The 26,307-nt window shown below is 38.9% G+C and overlaps 1 protein-coding gene, 1 long non-coding RNA gene and 1 other non-coding gene across 33 annotated transcripts in view; 2 read left to right on the top strand and 1 right to left on the bottom strand.

Annotated features, from left to right (window-relative positions):
* The window catches only part of LOC140682205 (uncharacterized), a 34,133-nt gene extending 32,612 nt beyond the window's left edge, over positions 1–1,521 (bottom strand). The window contains exon 1 of the long non-coding RNA XR_012053521.1: positions 1,180–1,521. This is a non-coding gene — a long non-coding RNA (uncharacterized lncRNA). The remainder of the gene's footprint in view (positions 1–1,179) is intronic.
* LOC115492903 (uncharacterized) overlaps positions 1–26,307 on the top strand; it is a 531,227-nt gene that overhangs the window by 314,290 nt on the left and 190,630 nt on the right. For 24 of the 31 annotated variants that reach the window (XM_072923227.1, XM_072923230.1, XM_072923232.1 and 21 more), the window contains one exon: positions 6,202–8,626. The exons of 3 other annotated variants lie outside the window; for them this stretch is intronic. The gene's annotated coding sequence lies outside the window, so the exon portion shown is untranslated. Of the gene's footprint in view, positions 1–6,201; positions 8,627–9,370; positions 23,424–26,307 lie in introns of those variants that run through there. 4 more of the 31 variants (XM_072923302.1, XM_072923190.1, XM_072923170.1 and 1 more) reach the window with 3 other exon arrangements.
* MIR125-1 (microRNA mir-125-1) lies at positions 7,268–7,339 on the top strand. The gene has a single exon (NR_049004.1). It is a non-coding gene; the product is annotated as a microRNA mir-125-1 (primary transcript).

Raw genomic sequence — 26,307 nt, 5'->3', positions numbered from 1 at the left:
AGGCAAAACCAGGCTTTGAACACTTGGAATTTCATTTTAGTACTGGGCCCTTCCTTTCTTTGAATTCTGCTGATGCTGTATTAAATAGTAACACAAAGCAATAGTGAAGCAAGTATAAAAATTATTCATAAATAGAAAAAATAATTCATTCATTACTTCATGCTCTCACAGCTCAAGGAAACATAGGTCAAAAAAGTATACACATCACAGTGGTTTGTTTTCACAAATAACTACTTTTTTAATTGAGTGTTGGCAAAATCAAGATCTATTGAATAGAATTCACACAAAAAGTTATTCAAACTGCAATAATTTCTGCTGTCATATGTCTGTGTTTTAATAAAGGGCAGGTAAATCGACAAGTCAGCAAGGAGATGGTATAATAGCATTTCTTGAGTAAGATGGAGCTTGCGCAGGAAGAGAAGCATATTGCTGTTTCTCTGTAATTTTATTTCTGTGATTTCCTTTCTGTAATAGATTGTGTAGGTTATATATATTTTCAATACTTTATGATCAGGTGGGAATTGCAGCTAAGTTAAAAAAAGGCACTCTTACTAAATTACAAGATGAATTCTGGACGTAGCATTTCTAAATAAGAAAAGAGAAGAGAGGATTTTTTTAATGGCAAATCTGGGACTAGATAGCTGTGGGAATTTTCTGGGAATTTATCCCCTTGCTGTTCATCCGTAAGGTAAGAAGGTGTTAGGGACAATCATACAGAACTATGCTGTAGGTCATTCCAACTAGGCACATCATTCTAAGAGTGTTACTCTTCTAAGTCATTTAAATGCTACATTAAGATAATATTTTTTATTAATATCCTTTCCATGTTCACTGTGATGAAGAAACTTTTGCTTCTAGAAAAAGAGAAGGGATTAGTGTGTAATGTCTCAGTTTGAGCACACTGAGGATATGAAGATGAGAACTGTAAAATCAGAATAATATTTTATAGTAGTGCATTTCTCTCTTCCCTTTAGATACGTTCTAATTTTGCTGCAATGGTATCTAATTCTTCTCATCACATTCTCTTAACATTACTATCTGTTATTCCGGAGAGTCCTTATCTGTCACACAAAGTTTGTGTTAATATTGCAAATCACCTCACTCTCACTGTTTAAGAAACAAAAGCCTCATCCTGTATTTGAGCAGGTTCTCATATTTGACATGCATGTCCAGTCTCACCTCTCCTCCCTCTCCGTCCAGAAGTAATAGTCCAGAAAACGTCTTCTTTTTTCTTCTCTCTCTCTTTTTTTTTTTAAATTTTTAATTTTTTTTTGGGTGCTTTCAGCAATGGCTGCTCCCCTTTCTGTTCCTCACAGACACAAACTGCATCTTTCCAGTGTGGATGTGGATGCTGTCCCCTTGTGGATGTTGCTCACAGTCTGAGCTGCTGCCTGCAAAACTGAGCAGTGCCCTTCAGCCAGTTTAAGGTGGTGTCTGGTGCAGTGCATTCATTTAGCATGACTAAAGGACAAAATTAAGGTTCTTTTTGTTTCTCATCCCCCTGCCAGCTACAGCTTTCCCAGAAAAGAGGCAAAGCTGAGGTCATTTTTTTTCCATCTGTGAGGGGTCAGTGACTGCAACCAAACTGTTCCTGGCTGAGGTATAAGCCTGTTAAAAAACACCTATACTAGCAGCTGAATAATTTTCGAGACCAATTTTTTATATTTCTACTAATGAAAACAGCGGGTCATTAAATCCAGCAGTCGATCTCCAATTCTAACCTGGTTTGGATAGCATGGAGCCCTGCCCAGACAGACCCCCAGCCTCAGCCTTTTGCCTCTGTTTGCTGCCCTGTCCCATACCCGCTGCTAGCACCTCTAGGAGCACAAATTCCTCCCCAAAACACCAGCTAATTCTGCTATTTGGTATTCTCAATGCTGCCTGGACTGGGGCTGTGCATTCAGTCTGTCCAGATGAGAAGCAAATCTATGGTTAAAAAAGGTGTGGTTCTGCTTGGAAACAGAGGCAGTGTGTACAGGCAGTGATGTATGTACAAATGTGCCAGGGTTTTCTTTTGCTATTATTATTTAAGTCTAACAGAATAACTCAGACTGAATTCTGGATGCCTGCTACCTGGATTCTTTCTTTCCTCCTGAGAAAATCAGAGGCAGATATGTAAGAATTTCTGGAACATTTTTTTGAAAAGCTCTTAAATCTTTTTCTGCACAAGAATTTAAAAAAAAGTTTAATTGTTGACATTTACTCTTCATATAGCAATTTAAAGTGGTTCTGCTCATATCAAGCCTAATGTTTCTTTTCTCCTTGCATTGCATGAGGATTTACTGTACTGTGGATGCAAAATGTAAATGATGGGCAATTCTGTGAAATTCAGACATGCACACAAAACTGTCTTTCCAACTTTTTCACACTTACCTTCAAACTGAAAATGGATTTTCCTGGTGGCTGATTAACCAGAAATGAGTTGTTTCTAACTAGGTTGAGGGGAGGAGGGTTCTGTAATATTGGATTAGTAAAAGGAGTGAACAGCTTCAGTTTAATTCAACTAGTCTTCTATTTTTTAATCTCCAAGGAAACAGCTGAGTTGAATGTTAATTAAACAGCAGTCTTTGATCCACCCAGCCACTCCCGGAGGCATAATAATAATATATAAGTGCACAGCAGCACATATATAATAGGTACACTTAAAGGAGTGCATCTAATCTCACCATATTCACATTTTAAAAATTTCTTGCTGACCCACTCTGATATGATTTTAAATAGAGAAAGGAAAAAAGAGGAGAAAATGCTAAGCTAAACTCTGATGGTCTGAAGGTAGGGCAGTGGAGCAAGCATGAGTTGCTATTATGAGGATGTATAAGGGTTAATGATTAGAAGAGTGGAATCAGGAAAGACCTTAAGCCCAGATCTATGACAGTGGTAATTGAGCTGATTGATTACGACATCTCGTTTCAGACGACTATTGATTTAATCTAGTCTGCAGTCCCATTGGCCCCAGAGGTGCTCCCGAGTGAGGCTCAGCACTTGAACCTGGGTACTCTTCCCTACTCACCGTCTGGATATAAATTTCCAGAACCTGCAACCATTTATAATTTTCACTCATCTTCATCCCTTTATTCAGAAGCCTCTAATTTCATCAGGCTAATGTTTTTAACCATTGAGGGAAGAGGCACAGGGAAAATGAAGTGGCACAGACTGAAAAGGGTGTGTTTTTTTAAAAAAAAAGGCAAGGCAGAGAGCCGGGGCTCTGTGGCCAGTATTTGCATCTGTTGTCTCTGATTCGCAGAGCTAGCAAAGGCTGCTTTTGGAGGCAGTCCACAAAGCTGGGCTATCAGTAGGCAGTTTGCTGTACGCACACGTTCAATTATTAAAATAGTAGACGTTTTTTTCTTTCTGATAGCCATAGCGAGGTCATGACATTAATTTATCCAGGGTATTGTGGGTAACTATACAGAAAAAAAGCATAAAGGGCACAGATGCTGGAGCAGCAAAAAAATGGATGGGTCTGAGCAAAAGGAGAATAAGAGGCGATGACCAATCTAATGTACGTATAGCAGTAAGAAGCCGGCATCCGTCACAGACTATTGATGGCAATAAGTATTTTAAGCCACGCTGTGCATGTGGTAATTTTTTTTTTATATATACCTCAGTAACTGCTAAGATGAATGCTGTAATCCTGTATTTTTTCAGTTTCCCAAATCTGATTTTGGTCTTGTTTTTGTTGTCTCATGCTTGGCGTTCTTCGCTCGCTCTCTGTACGTGGGTGTGTGTCTGTCTCCGTCTCTCCCTTTCTCTGAGATTACAAACTTAACTGTTTCCTAATTGTCTACTTTCCTCCATCCTTTTCCTAAGAAATTAATCACCATCACCACGACTGGTCCCAAGCGCGCACTAACTGGGCTTAGGGCGTGTACCTGGCGTTTTGGCTTCCTTCCTTTACTTTGGGGCTGTGTGGTATTTTCTTTTGGACCTTTCCTGCAAGTGGATGCCCTTCCCATTCACTGCTGCTGCCGTAAGGTTGCCAAAAGGCTACCTGAGCCAGGACTGCAGCGCTGCATCCTGGGACCTGCCCGCCCGGCTACGCTGAGGGCTTCCACAGCACCAGGCAGCTCTGAGAATTGGCTGGTGAATTGCGTATCACCTGTCCCCCCCCTCTGGTAAATAATTTCTATACCGCGAATCACAGTGGTGTGGTATTGTCTGGAAAAGTAATTCCCAAATACTGTTGGCGTAAAAAAGGGAAAAGCCGAAAGACTGTCAACACCGTAAGCCATTAAAGTCCCTTGCCTTAAGAACAAAGGAACAAGGTAAAAATGCACACAATGATTATGCTCTGTGGATTTTCATAGCCTGTCAGAAAACTTGTGCCTGTGTTTCAGTTATCAGCCTTTGTGCTTTGTTTTTTGTGTTGTGTATTTTCTATACGCGTCTTCAGTTTCTGTGTGTGTGTATTCGGTGTGCGTGTATGTGTTCAGACTTCTCTACCAAAATGGAGCAAATATCATACAGAAAAATACACAAGTGGGGCTCAAACATGCATTTTCAGTACTCAGTGTGGTGGTGCGGTTGTATTGCCATTGTTCTCTTGCAGTGCTCCCTTTCATACAAGCAGTTTCTATTTTTTTTTTTATTTTATTCTAACTAAGAAGTCTAAAATAAAAGAAAAGAAAAAAAGGAAAAAAAATTGCTTAGTCCAGTTAAATGCCAATTGAAGCCCAGAAACTCACGATTTCAGCACAGTGAATGGTGATTCAGACCCTGGCAGGGTTTTGGCTATGAGACAATTCCTACTTATAAAGAGTACAATGAAGGGGGGAGGAAGATAGCATTAATTTTGAGGAAGATTAATATTAGTCTTTTAATGTTCATTATTTTCTGAAGAAGTGAATCCTTGTAGCTTTTGCGAGCTAATGTGTCCTTCCCACTGGTATTTATTCAAGCAAAGGAAAAAATGAAGAAGGCGTAGAATAAACTCCTAAGACTGTTCAAGAATTACTGGCATTATTTCTCTCTACATCACGTGTGAGCCTGGGTTGCCTGCTATTCCTGAGGCAGAGGATCGAGGATGAAAGTCTGTGTGTCAGAGCCTGTTTTCACAACTGCATTTGGAGATCTGTCTTATTGATTAGGAAAAAAAGGGGGTGGGAATAGGAGTGTGAGGTGAGGGGAGGACCGACTGACTACTGGCTTATTGCAGCTCAAGACATTTTCTTCCGGAAAGATGTCAAACAACTGAGACACAGCAACAGAGGAAGTAGAAAGGTGGAAAAATAAGAAGAGGGACCCTTTGGAAGAAATGAAGGCATTCCTTATGAGAGCCTTGAGGTTTTTTGTTTTTTTTTTTTCTTCTAACATCTGACCCACAAGGGCTAGAGTGACAGCGTCATGCAAATGCTGCAGTCCAGCAGGTCTGAGAGAGGGTGGATGCTAGAGAGTGAGTTAATGTTAATGATGAGTGCAGTGAAAATACCAGCCGATACCACCCCCTCCACACACAACTGCTCTGAGTCAGCATCCGCTGCTTTGCCGTGCCTTTCTGTGCGTGTGTGAGTGTGTGTGTGTGTGTGTGTGTGCGCATGTGTGTGTGTGTGTGCGTGTGTGTGCTGTGACCGTGTGTGTGCATGGAAGGTAAAGCCAGTCAGTCAGTGAGAAGCAAAGGTACGTTCGAGAGCAACTAAAATCTGACTGATTTCCATCTTCAGAGCATCAGATGTATTCCCTAAAGAGGATGGGTCTATGCGGTGGGGGTGGTATAATTATGTTAATGTCATATTTATAGAGGGGAGAGATTTTTCATTCTAATTATTGATTTGAAAGCTGTGGTCAAAATTGTTTGTTAAATCATGATCAGCTTTAAAAAAAGAAATTGAATGAAATCTAGGGACTGCTATACATATATATCTCTCTCATATATATATATATATATATTGTTTCATTTAACTATTTTGTGTCTGAGGCATAACTGATTGAATGGTGCACAGTGACAAAGAAACGGCTCTTATATAATGTTGCATTATATCATCAGCTGAAATAATATTGTAAATAATCCAAAATGTTCTGAAATCTGAAGTATCAGTCTGGAGGGGAGGGTGAAGGGCAGGGGTGGGGGTGGGGGGCACTGGCAAATCTTTTCTTCGGCAGAGCACTCTGTACAGCTTTCTTGTAAATGGATGGTTCACCTGTTCGACCAGCAGAGATTCTAATTCTTCCCCCCCTCTTCTCTTTTTTTTTTCCTTTTTAAAGCTGAATGGCTTCCCGAAGAGCTCTGAGTTTTCTATGCCAGATTCTGCTCCAGTGGCTAGGACCTTTATGGCTGCTGTTTCTTTTGCTCTGGGATATGATGGAGGAAAAAAAAAAAAGCCACGACGGATCCTGTCCCTAAAGTAGAAATTTTCTTTTTCATTCTGCAAACAAGGCTAAAGATCGGAGGAGAATGAATGCAAAAGTAATTCAGGATTGTGGTTGTGCCATTAAAAGTGTTCGGCTTCAGAACAAAAATATTTGGGAAATCCGAGCAATTCTTCTTACTGTATCGACAGTATTTGAAAGTTATGTGTGCTTTGAGTAATCTGGTTCAAGTGACAACAATCTCTGCATGTCAGTATTTTCTGCAGCTTATGGAGTGAAGGCTAGTTTTGCCACTGGAAAAGAAGAAGCTTTTTCTTGCAGTCTGTAGAAGGATTAAATGTTGAACGTGGGGAAGAGGCAAAAAGTGAATACACGCCCAAAGGTTATCCTTGTATCGTGAATGGGTTTAAAGTACTCTATAACCCAGGGCCCACCTGAACAGTAGGACTAAAAGTATACTGAGGAAATATTTCCATTAGAACCCCCTTAACAAGCATTTAATCCTTCTTTCAGGCATTGTTAATGTACAAATCTGCTGGAAAGAGATTTTAACCTGTTTGTAGACACTTCCCTCTGATGCATTATAGTAGCATAGCTACTTGTGAGACAAGGCAGTGAAGATTCTTATCCTGTGTTCTTTGTTTTTTCTTTTCAAAAGTTAAGGACCATACTCTTAGAAAAGTCTGTTCGGTCAGCTGATACATTGTTTGAATGTATGTATGCGTCTTGCCTGCTTATTTGATCTTTTCTGCCCCCTACTTGAAACTGTGGTTTGTTTATTTGGGGGGAAGGAGGTGGTGTTGATTTGGGGGGGGTGGGGACGGGACATTGGTTTTAGGGTTTCTTTTGGGTTTAGGTTTTTTTTCTATTTAACAATAGCAGTGAAAGTTTTGGTGACAGCGATTATGACTACTAAACAATTCAGTTTGTTGGAAGACGAATTCTCCTGGACCATATCGGACTTTTCCTAGTCCCTGAGACCCTAACTTGTGAGGTTTTTTAGCAACAATCACAAGTCAGGCTCTTGGGACCTAGGCGGAGGGGAACCAGCAGCTTTGGACTGTGTTTGTTTCTCTGCAGAATTTAGAGAACCAAAGGAGCTTTCCTTGCCTGGAAGGGTAAAAAGGAAAATATACCTATTTTAAATGTTAAGAATCAGAACTGTTCCTAAAAAAAAAAGAAAAAAAAAAAAGAAAAAAAATCCAAACAACTGTTACTCATTGTGCAGCATTAGGATGTTGCATATTTATATGTTTAGAAAACTGGACTTGATGTCTTGTAACATTTAGGACTATAATTTAACCTGAATGTTAGTTTGCACGTAAAAACTCCTCCAAACAAGAAAAACAACAAAAACTCCACTCAAAACAGATACTAAAATATATAAAAGGCTTCCAACCATAATATTAATACTACTATTATTATTATTGTAGACAATTCTGATAAATAATTACCATAAAGTATATATTCATCCTTACTGTTACAGCATTAATTGACTTTTAAAACATGAAACATAAACACTGATGTCTGAGGCCTAGAAAGCATTCATTCTATTGTTTGAATAATGATTTCAGTCTACAGGAAAACTGTTGCTTAGCTTTTCCTGTAACATGGAACAAAGAGTATTCTGTACTTAGTTGCCATCCTTTTTCTTTGTCCAAGTGAGAACACACTCTTGTCGCAATTTGTCACTCTTGTGACAAATTTGTAATTTAAAATATTCTCCCATTTAATTTCGGTTTTAATCTGAAAGTGAATATTCGTTTAAAAATCATACTACAGGATTAACATCCCTTTGCACTCAGAAACATATTTCTTGTACCTGTTCAATTTAAAGTAAACTCACAATGCTCTAAGCACCAGACTCAATTTGTAACTTCTCCATCACTTTTTATATTTTTATCCCTCTGAAAGAAAACCAGTGTGAACTGTAGCTTGTCCCTCATGTGTTAAGTTCTTCACTGACTTTGCATAAGGAGATTCTCAAGCACATGAGTTATTCTGCACTGCTTATTTGTCTCAAACATCTGATCTGAAACACGTCATCTGATTTCTATTTCTTAATATTTTATAGGTGAGTTAGTTCTGAGTCATTTTTCTCTGTTTCCTGTGTCTAACCAAGATGCTGCAGGACTTTGTTGATACATCAGACTTCACTGAAACAAAGGCTTCACACAGATCAGGCATCTAAACTATTTGTTCATTTCAAAAGTGATATTTTGGCTGCAGTATATTTTTTCCACTTGTGTGGGAGGAATTGTGTTTTATTGTAAGCACCAACACTATTGTTAAAATAAATTGTTCTTATCTGTTAGTATAATACTTTTTCTTCTTGTCTTGTTTTCTTAAGAGACAGAAACTATGCTCAGTACATAGTTTTCAAGTTGCTCAAGATATAATTAGTCTTTAAATAGTCATAAAAAATATTGCCTTAGCAATTACAATGATAATACAGTTCCTGTAAATATGTAATTCGTATCTTCATAAACTGTCAGTCCCACATGCTAAGAACACCCAAAAGAGCTACTTGCAAACATTTAGATACAGAGGTAATCTTTTTAACACAGATGTGATATTCAACGTTGACTTCTGTTTAGGCAATATTGGAAGAGTAGATCTGAATGTGTATAGGAAAGACAAATGCTCCCAGGTAGGTGCTACCCTCATGAAGCACTTTGTTAGGAATTTACATATATTCTGTAGCAATTTTCAATACTGAAAACAGGTTATTTAAGATACTTATCAGGTGAACACATATTCTGTTCATTCAAGCTGTATAATGAGATAAAGCTATATTGTGTGTTGCTATATACATGTCAAAATACAGTTTAAATTACACATAGTATTTATAGTATTTATCGAAATAAAAGTTCTTATAGATTTAATCAGCTGTACGATGCACCCATCTATGCATATTAAAGATTGTCATTGCATTTATTTCTCGATCAGCAAAATTTTCTTGAATGAGGATAGTTCACATTCAGCACTCTGAATTAATTTTGCATTTAACACTGTATGTACAATGAAGGTGAAACTGTGGTGTGAAACGTTTTGTCTCTGTCAGTCTGAAGATTTCAACTATTCTCTGCCCTGCATTGAGAGTGAGAAGAAAATGAATCGTTAGACACCCCTGCCTGGCGTATTTGGTGCTCCAGCAAAAGTCGTGAATACGCAGTCCTGCCTCTGCATTCCTGATTGAACTGGGATGACTCCAGTGGCTCTGCTCTGCCCATCATACTCACTGCTGCCCCTTGCCATAGTGATGGGAAAGTTGGTGCACTGCCTGCCTCTTTTCCTGCTCCCTCTTCTTCCCCAGTCTCAGAACAGCCAGCCCAGCCTCAGGTACACAGGTAGGGCAGAGGTGGATGGAGGGGAGGGCAGAATTTCACTCAGGCAGAATTTCCACCAAGATCAACAACGTGTTTCTATGTCCTGGAACTATGTGACAACACCTACAGAGACCATGCAGGAAGCAGTCCCATTTACCCAATGACAGTATATGAAAGCTGTCTCTATTAGCACAAATAAATAGAAAGCATAATCTTCAGTATGCTATGCTTAGATATATGTGCAGAATTTTGATACATTTCTATATATAGGAATCATATATTTCTATACAACTTGATGTTGTTTCAGTGCAAAAAGCATTTAAATGCTCTTTAATAAGTGATTTCAGAGTAATCAGCTTGTGCTACAACAAAAACAAAAAACAAAAACACAAGCTCTTGCAAAGGGGGAGGAAGAGAGAGAGAGAGAGTGAAAAAGATGTGTGGTGCATACAAAAAAGGACTGATATTAACAATTCGATGGGTTCCTAGTTGGTAGAGCAGACTGAGCCAGACGCATACATTAGCGGCTGTCTGCTGCTGATGGGAGCCTGCTCAATGCGGTGGAAATGAAGGATCACCTAGGCGCTGACACCAGCTTATTTGTACGTTTTAATTTTAAAAAGGAAAATCACTGTTTCACATAAACATCTTAACCCCTACATGATTTTTTTTTCTTTTTTCCTCCCTCATATTGTTCGCTAATTTACTGTCAATTTAAAGTGCTGTTTAGCTATAGCCCAACAAAACATCAGTCAAAAAATAGAGGGAAGTATTAGCTTCTCTTTTGTCTGCCATGTACAATTGAGTTATTATTATGATAATTGTCTACTTTAATTTTTAGTCTTCATGGGAGATGCAACAATTTTCTGGAGCTTCATTTTTGAGGCATTTTAAGTTTCAGAAATATACCGTTTAATCTTTCAGCCAAACAATGCAAAAAAAAAACCCTCATAGCTCAAGCTGGCGTGATTTGATCAATTCTTTTCATTAACCTGAAAGCCTTTAGCACCTTTGTATAGTATTACATATATGGGACAAGATTTCTTTTCCAACCATATAAACTCTAAGATCCATTAATACAGTGTTGAAGACTGCTACACGAGTCAAGGGAATTCCAATCCAAGTTAATTACTGTTGGAATTAGAGGGAAGAATATTTTACTTGAAGTTGTATAACAAGAATCTACACTTATCACATTTCAGGGCATTGCTCTATTCACTTGATGAAAAATGTCAATGAGGTTTAACAGAAGATGTTCTGCATTTCCGTGGGTAACGAAAATCAGCACATCCACGATAAGCTAACACAACATTTTCAGTGTGTTAATATGCAGTGCAGCAGAAATTTCTGTAGGCAGTAAATGTAGCCGTCATTTTGATTCACCCGTGTGATGATTATGCTCAATTCCTGACTAGGTATATAATTTCACACTGAAAAGAAGTCATCTCCTCTAAGGGACCAACTGTAGCCTACAAAAAAAAAAAAAACACCATAAAAAAAAAAGAAAGAATGACTGCCATCTCAGTCTAAAGTCTATAACTAGCTAGATAATCACACAATAGAAAAAATATATCTGTAATACTATAAAAATGCCAGCTGAAACTGTATCACTCAATTAAAAGTTGATTTGTTATACTACATTAATTTAAAGTGGTTTTGTCCAAACAATGTATCTGAGGCATTCGTCACCTTGTTAAATTTTTTCATTGTTTGACAATTACAATAGGCATCTTCCAAGTTTGTTGGATGCTGTGTTGCTGCACTGCTTGGCAACACTAGGATGATTCTTATGAGGAGTTATATTCTGACCAGAATCCAGCTCAATTGATTGATGAGCTTCACTTGCAGTGCCTGGGTAGCAACAAGTGGATGGAAGCCTTAGAGAGCAATTGAACATCAGATTAATAAAATCAACACTGATAAAATTATGTCATCCTTAAAAACATCTTTAACCTATTAAGTAGGATTTAAAATTAATCGCAGAAACTTCCAGTTGACTGTAGACTAAAGTTTATTTGGTAGGCTTTCAGAATTTCAATCTTTATGCCGGTTCCTACTTATTTAGGAGTTAAGGATTAGGTGTAATTGTGGGATAAACTAGATTTGGTAATGATAGTTTGAGCAATATGAGTATTCTATAGGGAACAAAGCTGACAATATTCTGTACTTTTCTTTTACTTGTTAGCTGTTGCACTGGGGTCGTGATTCTCTACAAAGAAGCATGTTCATTTATTTAAATGGCCAAGCAAATCAACAAGGTTGTGCTGAGTAGTTTAGGGCTGGTAATTTTGGTTTTGGTTTTGGGTGGTTTTCTTCCACCACCACCACCCCCAACTTCTTTTCTTGGATGTGTACGTGTCATGCATGGGAAGGTATGAAGGAAAAACAGCTATTCAGCAGAGACACGTCCCACCCCTTTAATTAAGCTTTTCCTGGACTATGTAAAAACACTGGCAATGTGTAAATCCCATTTGTGTTTTTGTTATTATTATTTTAAGAGATTCCTAAATATTATATTAAGATACCTCAGTGATGAAATACACATGAAAATAGCTGCATTAGTAAGTCACTTGATATCAAAAGGGTTGGATGGCATAGGCACAGAGCCAACTGGAAGATTTTATTTTTCATTTAATTCCTTTCACCTAGTAGTCTCCCTTAGCATTAGGCAGAATCCAGTATGTGGCTAAGTTATTACTCTAGTGTTCATCACACAAAAAGCACAGTCTTAGCATTTGTAAATTTTCTTCAGGGAGGTTTCTAATCTAGACAGCATTTGCTTTTGGGGATTACACCACAGTCTGTTCCCCACCACCTCCCCCTCTAACATGCAGCCCTTTCAACTTCTTCAAAGAAGTGCGGAAAAGTAGGTTCTTTTATTAATAGCAGAAAACAAACCGACTGCTGGACTTCCGTGGCAGAGCTCACATAATGCGGCAGGGTGGGAACTGTAACAAAGAATGCTTGAATGCACTAAACGTATAGTGAAGCCCCATTTACATTCACTGATGGGGCTTAAAGTACAATAAATGAGAAGTTTAAAGTAGAAATAAGCAGGGGTATGAAAAGACTTCAGTGAAGGTAGATACTTCTTGAAAAGTTTAGCACAGGATTTAATTTCAAACTCAAGCTTTTCCTAGTAGAATGCATTTCTTCATAGTGCATCCCTTTGCTTGAAGCATTTCCATCCGATGACAATAAATTAGATGGAGTGAGTGCCTCCAATGCATAAAGAAGTAGATTCTGTTTATCCAGTTTATATCTGCTCTGCAAACTCCCTTTGAAGTGTATGGGGAAAATTTTGTGTCTTGAAAAATCTGATTGTGGGATCCTCACTCTCACTCTTGTACTAAAATGTTTCTGTCCACATGGGTGTAGGTACACCAGAGAATTGGACAAGGTAGTTGATTTTCTTCTGCCAAAGTTATTCTGTGAAATAGAATCTTACTAGTGAATAAGTATTAATAAAAATAACCTCTCTGCTTCTTCTCTTCATCTCTTTGTTTCAGCCCCTTCCATAGCCCTACTGTAAGGCTCTACAAGAAGCAGGCTTTGTTCTCCTAGGAGTTTAAATCAGCCTTTCTCCCACTGTTTGCATTTCTCTCCACAGTGGTTCTTCATCCTGAACATGAAGGACGTATAAATTGCCTCTACTTGTAAATTTTTGCAGACTCTGCATTTCCTCCCTTGGCCCCATTCAGAAACAACCAGCAGTCAGACATAAGATATTAGGCTGTTGGTTGCAGTTTTCAAAATAAAGATCTTTTTTATCCTTTTCTTTTGAAGAATTGCATGATAGTCCTGATCTCTGCACAATCAGAATGAAGGTTCATTTATGGAACATCAGAATAAACAACTGTGATTTGGGAAAAGCAGGCTATGGGATAATTTTCTGCTCCTCTGTTCAGCAGAGGTAGCTTCTGCCTAATCCAGGCACTGCACCTGTCCATTCCTATGGCATGGTGTCCCAGCAGCACAGGAATCAGCGTTCAGCAAACCCGGCACATGAGATGGCCGGTACAGCCATTTTGTGGTGGGATTTATGGCTTTCCACTGCAAGCACAGGGGTTCATCCCTCTGCTGGGAAGATTTGTCACAAGTCTGAGGATACACAGTGCTTATAGTTCTTGCTGATGTTATTTATATACACACACTGGGGTATTCAGGGAGCTAGATTTATTGTGACATTTTAAATAAACATAGTAGACCGTGCTTTTCTGTTGTTTATTATGTTGGCATATTATTTTGGATCTTAATTCTCAAACTTATATCTCCTTCTGAAATAGAGGAGTATGGTCAAAATATTGATGTTTTAAGAGCCATTGAGGCACCTGATTTTTAAACAATGACTGGATGTTTAGAAGTGAAGCAGGTTACCAGTGCAGCATTGGAAACCTCTCCTGGCTGACTCAGAGGGTTAGATTTCTTGTGGGTGTTGCCAGTATCTGAGTGTTGAGTTTTGGTAGGCTTTTATGAGTTAATAAATTCCAAGGACTGCAGCTTGGCTTTCTGAAATTTGGTAATCATTCCCTAAATGCTAGTGGGAAATCAAAATTACTACATGCAATAACTAACACTTTAAAGCCCTTTGAAATGTTTCCAAACTGCTGCCTACGTGCTCCTTTTTGCTGCATCGATGGCTAAAGATTTAGGGTCACTTCCTGGCACCCATCATGAATGCAGACAAGTTCCCTTGAGCCTTTACTTTCCTTCCCTGCCATTTTCCCATGCTGTCAGGGTAGGCTGTGGCTTTTTCACGTGGGGAACACCACTCACTAATGGGAGCACAGTGACTGTCACAAGGAGACGTTGAGTATTATTAGAGCTCTGAGACCTCAGTATAAAGCAAATATTAACAAAGCAGGAGGTCTTGATTTAGTGTGGCAGTGTGAGGCAATATTTTATACATTTCTTTTACCATCTTGTTTCTGCTGTTTGTCCTTCAGTCATTGACAGTAACTTATTGCAGTGTTTAAAAAGAGAGGGTTGCATCTGAACTAGCTGTGGGATCTCAGATCCCAATATTCAACTTGTCTCCATTGAAAATCTTCAGACTAGTTTTGATATGCACATTTACTTTTTTCAGATTGATATTTTTAATGGTCCAAATGACCTTCTGCAAAAGCAAATAAGAAAAAAATGGAAAGGAGGAGCTCCACAGAGAGTCCCTGGCTCATCATTATTGTATAAATCAGTCTAATGTATGTGTCTCAATTCTGTGTGATTTTACCATGGTTAAAAAATCCTTCAGCTTGGATTACAAAATGACAGCAGGACTTAATACCTGCAGTAGTCTTCTGAGAGGACTTAAATGTTCTTCTGTTTGTTGTAAAACCCGTGGATGAATGCCACCCATGAATGCCATGGATGCCTTCCTATATGCTGTCTGCTTCCAGATACCATGTGCCATTCACTAGACCAGGAAACTTGGTACTACTTGCACCTAACATGGGCTAGGCTAGAAATACATCCAGGCATCTCCTTCTTTCTTTCCCTCCTTTTCCCTCCCCTTGCTCTCCTCCCCTCCCTCCTCCCACACACACAGAAATATCCTGTCCTCTGCCAAGGCAAACTCAATCATCCAGTCTGACTTCCTCCATAAAACATGCCAAAGCATTCACCAAGCAACTCCCACGTCAACACCAACAATTTCTGTTTGGTTAGCATGTATATTTAGGATTTGGGATGGCAGAGAATCCATAATAACGTCCTGGAACAGTCTCCCAGTAGTCTATTACATCAATATTAAAAACATAGGCTTTATTTCTAATTAGAACTTGGTTAGCATTATTTTCCAGCTATCTTTTTAATTTTCCTGACAATATAAATGGTCATTTGCTTCCTTCCCCCTCTTAGGATTTTCAGTGAAAAACTAATGGGATTATCTTCATTGTCTTACTCTAAGATTTTTGGGAAGATCAGATCATTTTGCTTGTTCTTGTTTGAGTCTTTCCCATTTTGTCAATATCTTCTGCAAATACTAATAGCAGAATGAGAGAGCTGATGTCAGGAATATTAGCTTGCTAGTATTCTTCTTTTGTTTGACTTACTCATTTATCTTGTTTATTCTCTTCTTTGCTTCACTATACTGAGATCACAAGTATAGCTAAAGGAATAAAGAGAGAAAATGATTTGGAAAAGTCTTTTTTTAGGTATTTAAAAGCTCCCAATTCCAGTTAAAATTAGTAGGAGTTTATCACCTAAACTGTTAAGTACTTCTGTTGCCATTATTTTAGCAAAACCTTATGTCAATGGGAGAAATAACAGAATTAACTTATCGGTGTTTGAGTAATTATTAACCAGGTAGGTTTTGACCTCCATTAATCTATTTATTGAATAAATTGTGTTTAATTTCAGAAGGAAATGACAGCAGCTGTATTATTCTTATTATTTGAAAGCTTGCTTACTTTCAGCATATTCTGTGTTTCTTGTATGCTCGTGTTACAGAAATAGATCCTACAGATGGATTAAAACATAGCCATGTGTTGAAGCCAGGCAATCAGTCTCACATTTACAGGTATCCATCCAAACAGCTGGGATATAGCTAGCTAAAGGATTATTTTTAATATGTTTCTCCAAAATTCTGTAACCTAGTCCCTTCACAAGGCTTATTTGTCTGATCTCAGTAAATCTGCAAGCCTATACATTTTATCATTTTCCTATCATGTGTTTTGGGAGGAGGGATGGGGGGAAGACTGATCTTAGATAAGCAAAGCAAGTTGGTTAAAAAAGGAGGAAGCTGTCATCTGTAGCCTTTCCAGACACAGCAGTACAGTTCCAGACAGTCACCTGAGTATTATTGCTCTGCCTCAACTATAAATCACAGTCTGGTAATGGCCAAAGCTGACACCCTGACATTTTCAAGAAGAGTAAAAGACCTGATTTGAATGGAAATCAATTTCATTTCACAAATCTTGGGATACTCCAAATATGGTCTTGTTCTTTTTTTGTGTGTGTGTCTTATTCAGAATTTCCATTATTTTCTTGGAGGATTAGTTGCTCTATACAATGACTCTGGTTTCCCACATAAAGTTTAAAATTACAGAAATACACGTGTGTGCAGTGCATCACAGGACCTGGTACCACTGCAAAAGTAACCACCTTTTCTGACAGCCTGCTGAGGGTGATGGGCACAGCTCTTTTTTCCCACCTCCAAATAGAGTAGCTGTCCTGCACTGGAAGGATGAAAAGGCAAGCTCAGAGCATGCGATGTCACAGGTCTGCTCTCTTCACATGAATTCCCATGGGGTGCTCCAAAGTGACAGTATCGGCAGTATTGGCAAAACAGGACTTCCCATTGTGCAATAAATTTTCTTGCTTGTAACAGCCTTTCTATAGCAAAAATGGCCCAGAAATTCTAAAAATTTCAGCTGCATTTTTTATTATTTGAAGAGACAAAAATTTTATTATTTGAAGAGACAAAAATAAACCCCAAGCAAATGGAATAAAGTGGCTTTTTCTACTTTGATTTTATTTTTTTTTTCTTTTGCCTGGGTGGTAAGAATGCACTGTAAAGACAATTTAGACAAGGGAGGGCAATGAGCTTAGTGACTGTAGTACCCATGGAACTGCTGCACTAACAAATGTAAGTAAATATGATCCCAAGCGTCCTTCACTCTGACTGCTCTGATACATAGCACAAAACCCCTTTTGGAGCAAAGCCACTGACCAAGGTGAAGGCTTTGAGGTGGCATCAGACCTCCAGTGACTGAAGGTCCAAAACTGAGCCTGAAATGTTCTTTCCAATAGTTTAACAAGGACCTATCATGATCTGCAAAATTTCAGTATTCTTACATGGCAAAACAAAATCATCTAGAGGACACTGGTTAAAAAAAGGAAGGTGGTGTAAGGTAATGCATGTGTGAGAATCTAAGCCAGTGAGTAAGCTGTGCCTAAATTTGCCAACAGATGCATTCCTGTGTGAAACTGAGAAAGGAAAAGCATCCTTAGCATACAGAGGATTAAAAATATCTGATGGCCATTCCATGTTTAAGCCCCTTAAACAGGATAGAGTGAAACACATTGTGGTATCTATAGCAACAGGTGTGAAATCAAAAGTAAGGATTTTTCTCTCTTTGTGCGTCTCTTGCCTGCTGCACAGTATTCCTGGAAAACCTGTAAGAAGCTCATTAAAACCATGCATATATAACACAGACCCAGTGCATCAAATGACTTCCAAAGGCCTTAGCTATGTGCTGTGTCTAGACACTGTCCGTGGGCTTTATCAAAGCACATCTTGATAAAACACATCTGGTGTGGAGAGAAATGCTAACAATCTAGCAAATTGCTAGCATTTAGCCCAGAATCCTTTTCCTCTGACAATAGCCACTAGGACATGCCCAAGGAAAAGGATAAGATCAGGACAAGTAAAGTGATACTTCTCTGTTGTGGTTTGGTTTTTTTTGCCTGTCTCATGTGGAATTCAATACAGTGACTAATAGCTGGTACCAACCTATTTAAGCACCATTGGCACAATTTTTCTTTTTTTTTGTGCATGTGTTAATTACTTCTGCTTTAATTTTCTGAACCTTTTTGGTGTGATAACAATGATTACAAATATCCTTGATTACAAATATCTCTATGTTCTGCAGATTCAATTGCATCCAAGGAAGACTAAGAAAATGTCAGAGCCGTGCGTAAGAGGTTTGCATGGTTCTCCAAGGTGCAGTGCCTCTGTGTAACCTGCATCATTATGCTCACCTAATTTGTCACCAAGTGTTTTCTTGTCAGGGAGAATTTCTAATGTTTAATCATATGACAGATTTTACCTGGGGCCAAAGTTTTTTTCTGATACATGTAGCTTATTGGCAAACTTCTCCAGCCATACACTGTTCTGTACAATGGAGAGATTTAAAGGAGGATTAAATCAGAACTGTGACATTTGTTACTGTGATGTTCTGATGGCTGTTTTTATCAGTTTAAAGCATGTCCTGGAAGACAGAGACATCTCCCAGCCTTGTAGTTTCCATAAAGGAATGATTTTGCCTTGTTAAAGTCAAGGGGAGCCTTTGGCTTTGGCTGCTAAGATGTCACCATCAAATTTAAACATTTTGAAGATGTTGGCTACTATCCTTACAAGAAACTTACTCAACACTACTTCCACTCTCTAAAAGCTCCATACTATGAGCTGAATCCTTCTGTGATTAACATATTCCCAAATTACATGGGGGATAGTGTAATGAGCCCTGGAAAGCATTTCCCTTGTCAGAACATCATGTCTACCAACTCATGGGTTTTAAGGACAAGATGAGAAGTTTATATTGAATACTACTGCATCAAAGTAGAATGTGAGCTCTGGAAAAAGAGTCTAAACTGTCTATATTCCAAGACTGAAAGGTTGTGTTTAGACTGAACCAAAGAAATATAATATTTAGCTGCTTTGCTCAGGATCTAAAAACTGCAACAAAAATAGAAACAAATCAAGTGGCCTCACTGTGTATCATTTAACATGATGCAAACTATCTTGGCGTATTTTTTAATGGAACATGAGTTTAAATATTAACTGCTTAGTTTAAACAGTGATTTTAGCTTTTAATATAACAGCTTTATTGGATGATTTATGTCAACTGTATGTGATTTTTTAAAGTAACTATAGCATCACAATTTGTAAACTGTATGGTATTACTAAAGACTCTACCTGAAGTAATTCACAATTCTCACTTTTTAATATAGTGATTGAGTTCACATTTCTAGAACAAAATTTAGCATCTAATAGTAAGTGCTTGTTTTAGGGGGATTAGATCAAGTATACTCTGCAGTACAATGCCAGTATATTAAGGCATATTACAACCCAGCTGATGAGACAAATCAAAATGGATTCATGAGGTTATTTGGTATTTCTTTCAGGCCTGACTAAAATTTAGTGCTTGGGCCTTAGGAGAAGCCACAAGTCATTATAAATATTTAGAAAATATAAAGTTACAGTTGCCACTTGCTTTAGGGTATCCTACTAGTGCTCCCAAAGATGGCAAGTCCACTGGAACTGTGTGACATATCCACCAGCCTGACATTGATGTCTCAGATGCTTCAAGTCATCACAAATGGCAACAGACATTTAACACATCTGTCAAGTCCTGTGTTACCTGTCCTGTTCCATTGTACTCTTGAGAACTTCACAAACTATGTATTTTGTTCAGAAAATTAAAATGCTGCCTTGAAATACTCAGTTGTGACTTTTACTACCAGGTTTGATTTTCTGAGTTTATATTTTAAGGAGGTTGGATAAAAGCACAGATTAATAAAATATGTCAGTGGATACTTTGTGCAGCACAGATTTATGAAAGCTGCAGTTTCATACAGCTTCATACAAGACAGCATTTGACCACAGTTACTGCCATAATGGTCAGGTCATGATTTTTCTTTCTTTAATTTGTTCTTTATTTATTTTTTAACGTTGATGTTAAAAGGTAGACTTTTTAACCAATAGCTGTCTGTAATGCTTCTGCCATTACAAAATTGTGCTCTCATTTTTCATTAATTGGTCTCTTTTTGGCCTGTTTTCAACAAATGTCAGGACACCAACTGAGGCACACGTTTGGATTTCAGCTGTGTAAACATATCGGTACTCTAGCTAACCCCTTTCATAACGACAACAAGCAGCTTAAAGTGTACAGTCCAGGGATTTGTTAGTGATAAATGTGCTGCCAACATCCCAGGTTGGGTGGGTACCTCTTTCCTGAAAAAGCTCCAGCCCTGCTAGTGTCCCTGTCAGACTCAGAGTGAGCAGAGGCAGCTCTGCTGCACAGAGGTTCTCTAGACCCACACTGGGACTCCCCTTTGCTCCATCCCCAGGACAAGCCCGTCTCTCCTCAGCAGATCCCTGTAAGAGAGAGGGAAAGGGCAGTCCACTCTTTTTGGAAGTGCTATCTCAGAATGACTTCAGGCTCAGGTGAAAAACAAAACACATTTCAGTGGCAAAATCCAGACTTTTTTCCTTTTACTGTGTGTGATGACCAGGGTCTTTTTCATTTCAGTTTTTTAAATAGAAGTGGAATTTCTGTTCCCTATGCTGAAGCTGTTAACCTTTTCTCATTAATTTCTCTCTTCTTTTGCATTATTTTCATGCCTCTGAACTTCCTGTGAGAGTGTTCCTTGCAGGAAAGATTCAGAGGCCTCTTTGATAAATTTCTCTCAAAAATGAGTTATCAGCTTACATAGCTTCCTTGAAGGCTGCAAACTGGTGTATTAAAGCAAATTTCTAGAAGATATTTTCCTAAAAATCCTTTTTATAATTTAAAAAGACTAAGCACTATTCTCAGACTGATAGAGGAGCAAGTTGCTAGCATTTCAGAAACACAGAGATCAGTGAAAGAAAAGCATGAGTTCGTTCATATTTTCCATGATGAAAATCAGGCCAAATTAATGACCGCCATAATCAGGTTTAGACCCACAGACCTTAGGAGCCCTCACACATGCCAAGTGTCAGGCTGGCTGATTGAAAATATTGCTATGGGCATCATTTGATCTGCACTACTGCTGACAAAAACTGTGCAGGTGTAGAAAGGTCATGCTCCACTTCTCTGTAGATACCAGACACCTCTACTACCTCAACAGAACTACTCATTGGAGTGGGTACTAATGGTAAGTATTTACAAGATCAGGATGCCAGTCTCAAACTATACAGAGACATGAAAATCTACATGATGTGTTGCCTGTGGATTTTTGTGGAGTTTAGGTTGGTTTTTTGGGTGTTTTTTGCATATTTTATTTAAAAAGCTAGAATGCCAATAACATGCTGTTGAACTAACTTTCATTTTTTTTTTAGTTACACATACACAGCATTGTGAATTGGTGAGTGATACATAAGGTGTATCACTTATATATCACTTGTAGATCTGTTTCTCCAGAAGGTGCCACATTTAAATTAGTAATTTTTATTCAGACACCATTATTACTAGAGTAAGAGCTTTTTTTCCTGGAAAAGAACTGCCAAATCTAGTCTTCAGTTGCCTAGTCAGAAGAAAGAAAGCCTGTGCACAGTAAAAATATAAGGACAATAACAGTTCCTGATCAAATTTTGGAAATTATTTTGCTATCTGAAATCTCTGATTTAACCATCTAAAATGCTGCCATTTTTTCAGAAGTCTCTTATGCAATTAGTAATGGCAAGAACATTTAGAGTCTGAATAGCATGCCTATGTGAGAGCCTGAAACCATGCAGTTTCCAGCATCTGGGAGTGAAGTCTCACTGTTCAGCAAGCTGCTCTGAGAAGCACAGATAGCTCTTCCAGCAAGCTGGAAACACTGATACAGAAGTGTCAAATAAATAGCTTATTTGCTTTAATTGTACTTCTAACCATGGTGTCTCATTTATGTCTCTGTCTTTAATACACATAAACAGGTATAGTGTTCTTTCACAGAATCACTGCTGATCTTTCCAACATCAAATCTGCATCTCTGACCAAAACGAACAGAGATAGGTTTTTTGGTCCTCACAACAGTAAACAATATGTGCAAACATATATATATGCATAGATATATGACTTTTTGAATATATATTTCAAAGCACAATTTGATTTTTTGTTTGGTGTGTACTTGTGTCTGATTTGTTGTAAATTTTCTCAGGTGTGCCGAGGGGCCTGGCAGAGCAGGGTGCTGATGGTCTGTGCCCATGTGCCCGGCCAGCTTGGTGAGCAATCCAAGGATTATGTCCTTTGTTTTGCTACCTGAGGGGATTCAGCTGGAAAAAGCCCCATGCCCAGCACCAGTTCTGCTTGAGGATGCTGTGCTCAGCTCCAGTAGGAGCATGCTGGGAGGACAGGATCCCTCACCCCCTGGCTCCCAGGAGCATGGTTCCATCAGGGACAGCTGACTTAATGTGTGTCCTTGTGTAAGGGGCCATGCTCAGGATGGTTTTGTGTGAGCTGTAAACTCATATCACCCTTAACTTCATGTAGTTCAGACATGGCAGTCCACAAAGCGAGATCTTTAGTGCTTTGCTCTACTGAACTTTTCCCTTGTCTGTAATGGATTGTGGATGGAAGAGGGAGGAGGGGAACGTGGCAGGGAAAAGCAAGGGTTTGATTGGCATGCAGTGATTTTGGACTAGCAGGAAGCAGGCGGCTCTGCTCTCCAGCCCCCACATACTTCTCAGCCCATGTGTGTTGAGGGGGGAAAGAAACCGATATTGTTCCCTCTAAAATGAATTCCCAGTTAGCCAGTTATTCCTGGTTTTTAGCTCAGAGCACACTGTAATTGCATTTTTCATTTCAGTAATTATAGAGGATATTAAAGTGGATAGACAGTTGTAGCAATCTGGCTCTTTAGACATATCTACTTGTCCAAGATCAAATGGCTACAGCATATTCAGGGTTACAGTCTCCTTCTTTTCCTTCTTGTTCTCTACTGCAGTGGATTTTTTTTTTTGGTGTTACCATGACAACACTATATCTGGCTGCCAGCTCTGTCGTAAGTTATTGAACTGAGACTGGCTTTTGGTTTAGCAGATAATTAGGTTCTGTCTCACAGGTTCATTTTCCTGTGACTGGGACATGAATATGACCTACAGCTGGCCTCAATTTCAGTGTCACAGACAAAACTTTAACCCTTCCTAGTCCCGCCACTACTGTACCCACTGCAGCGGATGGCGACAATTCCAAACCCTTTCCCGGGGGTGCTGGACACAGCACACCCTCCCAGGTCCTCAGGGCTCGTTGCCCAGGCTGTGTTAATCCCCAGGGAGGAGGAGGAGGACAGTCCAGCTCGCACCCCCATGCTGGGCGGGTGGGGAAAGGGTATCGCTAGCACCAGATGAATATTGATTGTCTGGTATGGAGATTTGTCGGAAAGGTAAGTTCACTGCTTGATTAGTGACCCTTTAAATAATAGAAATGCGCAGGGTGGTGACAGGCCTTTTTTGCTTGTCTCATGAATATGAAATATTTACGAGAGGTCTGTTTTAGCGCACAGCGCTCCGTCTTAGGCTGGTACCTGCAGTGAGGGAGCAAAGCTACAAAGAACTGACATATTGTTTCTTTAAGTACCTCCCTGATTTTCCTTTTCTTCTTAGGAAAAACGAGGGTCCAGACTCAAGGCTCTGGGCATCTGCCACTGGAATGAATACAGCAGTGCCTAGCACCCAGGCCCCAGGGTGGGTGCTGGCAGAGCAGCACCACATCACATGGACATTTGAGTTCAGAAAATCAGGCTGGAGAAGGAGGAAGATCCACCATTTTCTTCAGTTTTCAAATGTGCTCCTTCCCAACATTTACATGCAGTGTAACATGGTATTGCAGTTTTAGTGATTTCAAGGCAGGATATAAACCCCTCTCCTGTGTATGAAAAACTTGCAATTAAAACTACTGATGGAAGGGATAGTTCATGAGATTTCACTAACAGATATTTGCATAATTTGGCCATGGGATAAGGCAGGCTTTTCATACCCTTAAAAGAGCAAAGCAGGTTTCTCTCCCAAAGCTTTGCAAGCACTATCCAACACAGGGTTCTTGTCTACAGGATATCCTCTGTGCGTGCTATGGCAGGGTGGACACTTCTTCTCAGCTTCCCTCCCCTTTCCCCACCAAATTTTTTGTGCTGAGGTCACTTGATTAGAAGGTCAACATGTAGAAAGAGAATCTTGACTCTGTGGAACGTGTCCTTCTGAGCTAATCTCCCAGCCTGTGTTTGTTGATAATGTTTGAAACCTGTCTATTATACAGAACAAAGAAAATGGCATTTCATGAACTAGAGATGGTGACTTCTTACTGAAGATAATGCCGAAAGCTGCAAATTTAACACACATGTATAACCAAAACTGTCACAAAAAGGCCCTTGAGGTATTTCTTGATTAGGATATTTAGTGTGAATTAGACATCCTGGCAACAATAGCATAAAAGTTTTGCTGTGGGGTTAAACTCAGAGTGGGAGTGGGCGTGAGGGGAGGGTCCCCCGTGAATTGCAGAAGATGGGAGAGAAACTCCACGTGCTGGTTGGCTGATAAATTATCCAGCTGCTGGGTGTTAATGAACATTACCCCATCTGGGACCCCACAGCTCTGGTTGATACCACAGCAGCAGCATGTTACAATATACCAGTGGTATATTGCTATATAATAAATTTAGTTCTTTATATAAGCAACTTTTATGGGGGTTTTAGGGTTATTTCCCCCCCACACACACCCCTTTTTTTTTTTTTTTTTTTTCATATTTCATAACGAAAATACAGACTACATAGTTTCAGTTTTTGTTTAGAGTTGGTTTCGGTGCCTGGCCCTCATATTCTGGCATAGTCCTGTAATGTTTCATCTGTGATCACAGTTTTAAAGCCAAATGAAACACTGTTTTCATTGTAACCATTAGAGAAATCAAGCCAACATTGCCAGTGGGATTACATTTTATAAAAATAGATAAGAAATCTCATTGTTTGGCCTAAAGCAACCTGACATTGTCCCAAAAATATTTGCAAATGAGGGCATGTAAACCAGATCACAGGGAAAGCAGGGAGGGGCACAAGGAAGATGATGACTAAGAGAAAATGATTTCATGATTACCGGTTTGACTACTTAAAGTGAGAAATTTTATTCTAGGTAATTAAGCCCACTACCCACCCCAGTATATATTGTTTACAACTGGCAGCAAATTGGTCTCTTCTTGAGGATGCAAATCTGTCAAGTCCTTCTGAGCTCCCAAAGTCCTTCCATAGCTGATCCTTTCTAATGTGAAAGACAAACACTTGCAGGATCTCTCCTGCTTTCAGGTGCTGAGACCAACACACTCATTTCTCTTTATTCCCAGAACAATTGCTGAAGTGGAACACCGGCAGAAGTTCAGGCTAGAAAGAGGAAATTACAGCATTTCATGCATTTTAGCAATCAGTAAATGCCCTGTAAACTTAGCTTGAATGTAATACTTTGCTGTTTAGAGCTAACTAACCTTCTTTACTACCCTCTGACAGAATGTGGCTCTATACATTATTGCCTCTGTGCTGGATGTTGGCTGCTAAACTGAGTTACACAGAGTCATGTCTGTATTGTGTACCTTGAGCAGGCTGTGAGAATACTTCCTCAAGTGTGCCTCATCCTCTTGACTTCTTATCACATTTTACCTGTATGTGGTACTAGACCAGGGGAGAAAAAAATCCCTTAATTTAAATAGTTCATTGTGACAGCAACATCAGAAGTGTTTCAGGATACTCTGATGAGTTCCTCAGAGCCATAACAAACTAACAGGAGTAAGCAATATTCTGGTTTAAAATCTGGAATGCCTTTTCTTTTCCTCTGGCTCTTTAAATGTTTAACTTTTTTTTTCCCTTATGTTATCAGACAAATAAAAAATCCCCTAGTATCATGCCATTAAAGAAACATAAAATTACATAAATAAGAAAGAAAATGTTTCACAGTATCTAGTATAGTCAAATTACAACATATACCAAGAATGAGAGTAGGAGTGTGCTCTTTAAAGATTCAACTTTAAATTAATGATATAACTTTAAATTTATGACATAACTTTAAAAATTAGCTACAGCTCAATTCTTTTCAAAAGAAAGATGATACTTTTTTTCCAAAACCAAAGTGTTGTTTCCATTCAGTGCTTGATAATTTTCCTTGTAGAACCCATGAGATGATGCCTCCACAAACAGAACTGTAGGTTGTTATCAATGTAATGAAAGATGAATTTTTAAATTTTTAATTTTACAGGTTTTCTGAAACCTCTTTTTTTTATTAAAAATGAAATCT

Source organism: Taeniopygia guttata, chromosome 1, assembly GCF_048771995.1.
Source record: "Taeniopygia guttata chromosome 1, bTaeGut7.mat, whole genome shotgun sequence".
NCBI classification, from domain to species: Eukaryota; Metazoa; Chordata; class Aves; order Passeriformes; family Estrildidae; genus Taeniopygia; species Taeniopygia guttata.
The sequence above is the reverse complement of the archived record's forward strand: the minus strand, read 5'-3'. Positions and strand labels throughout refer to the sequence as shown.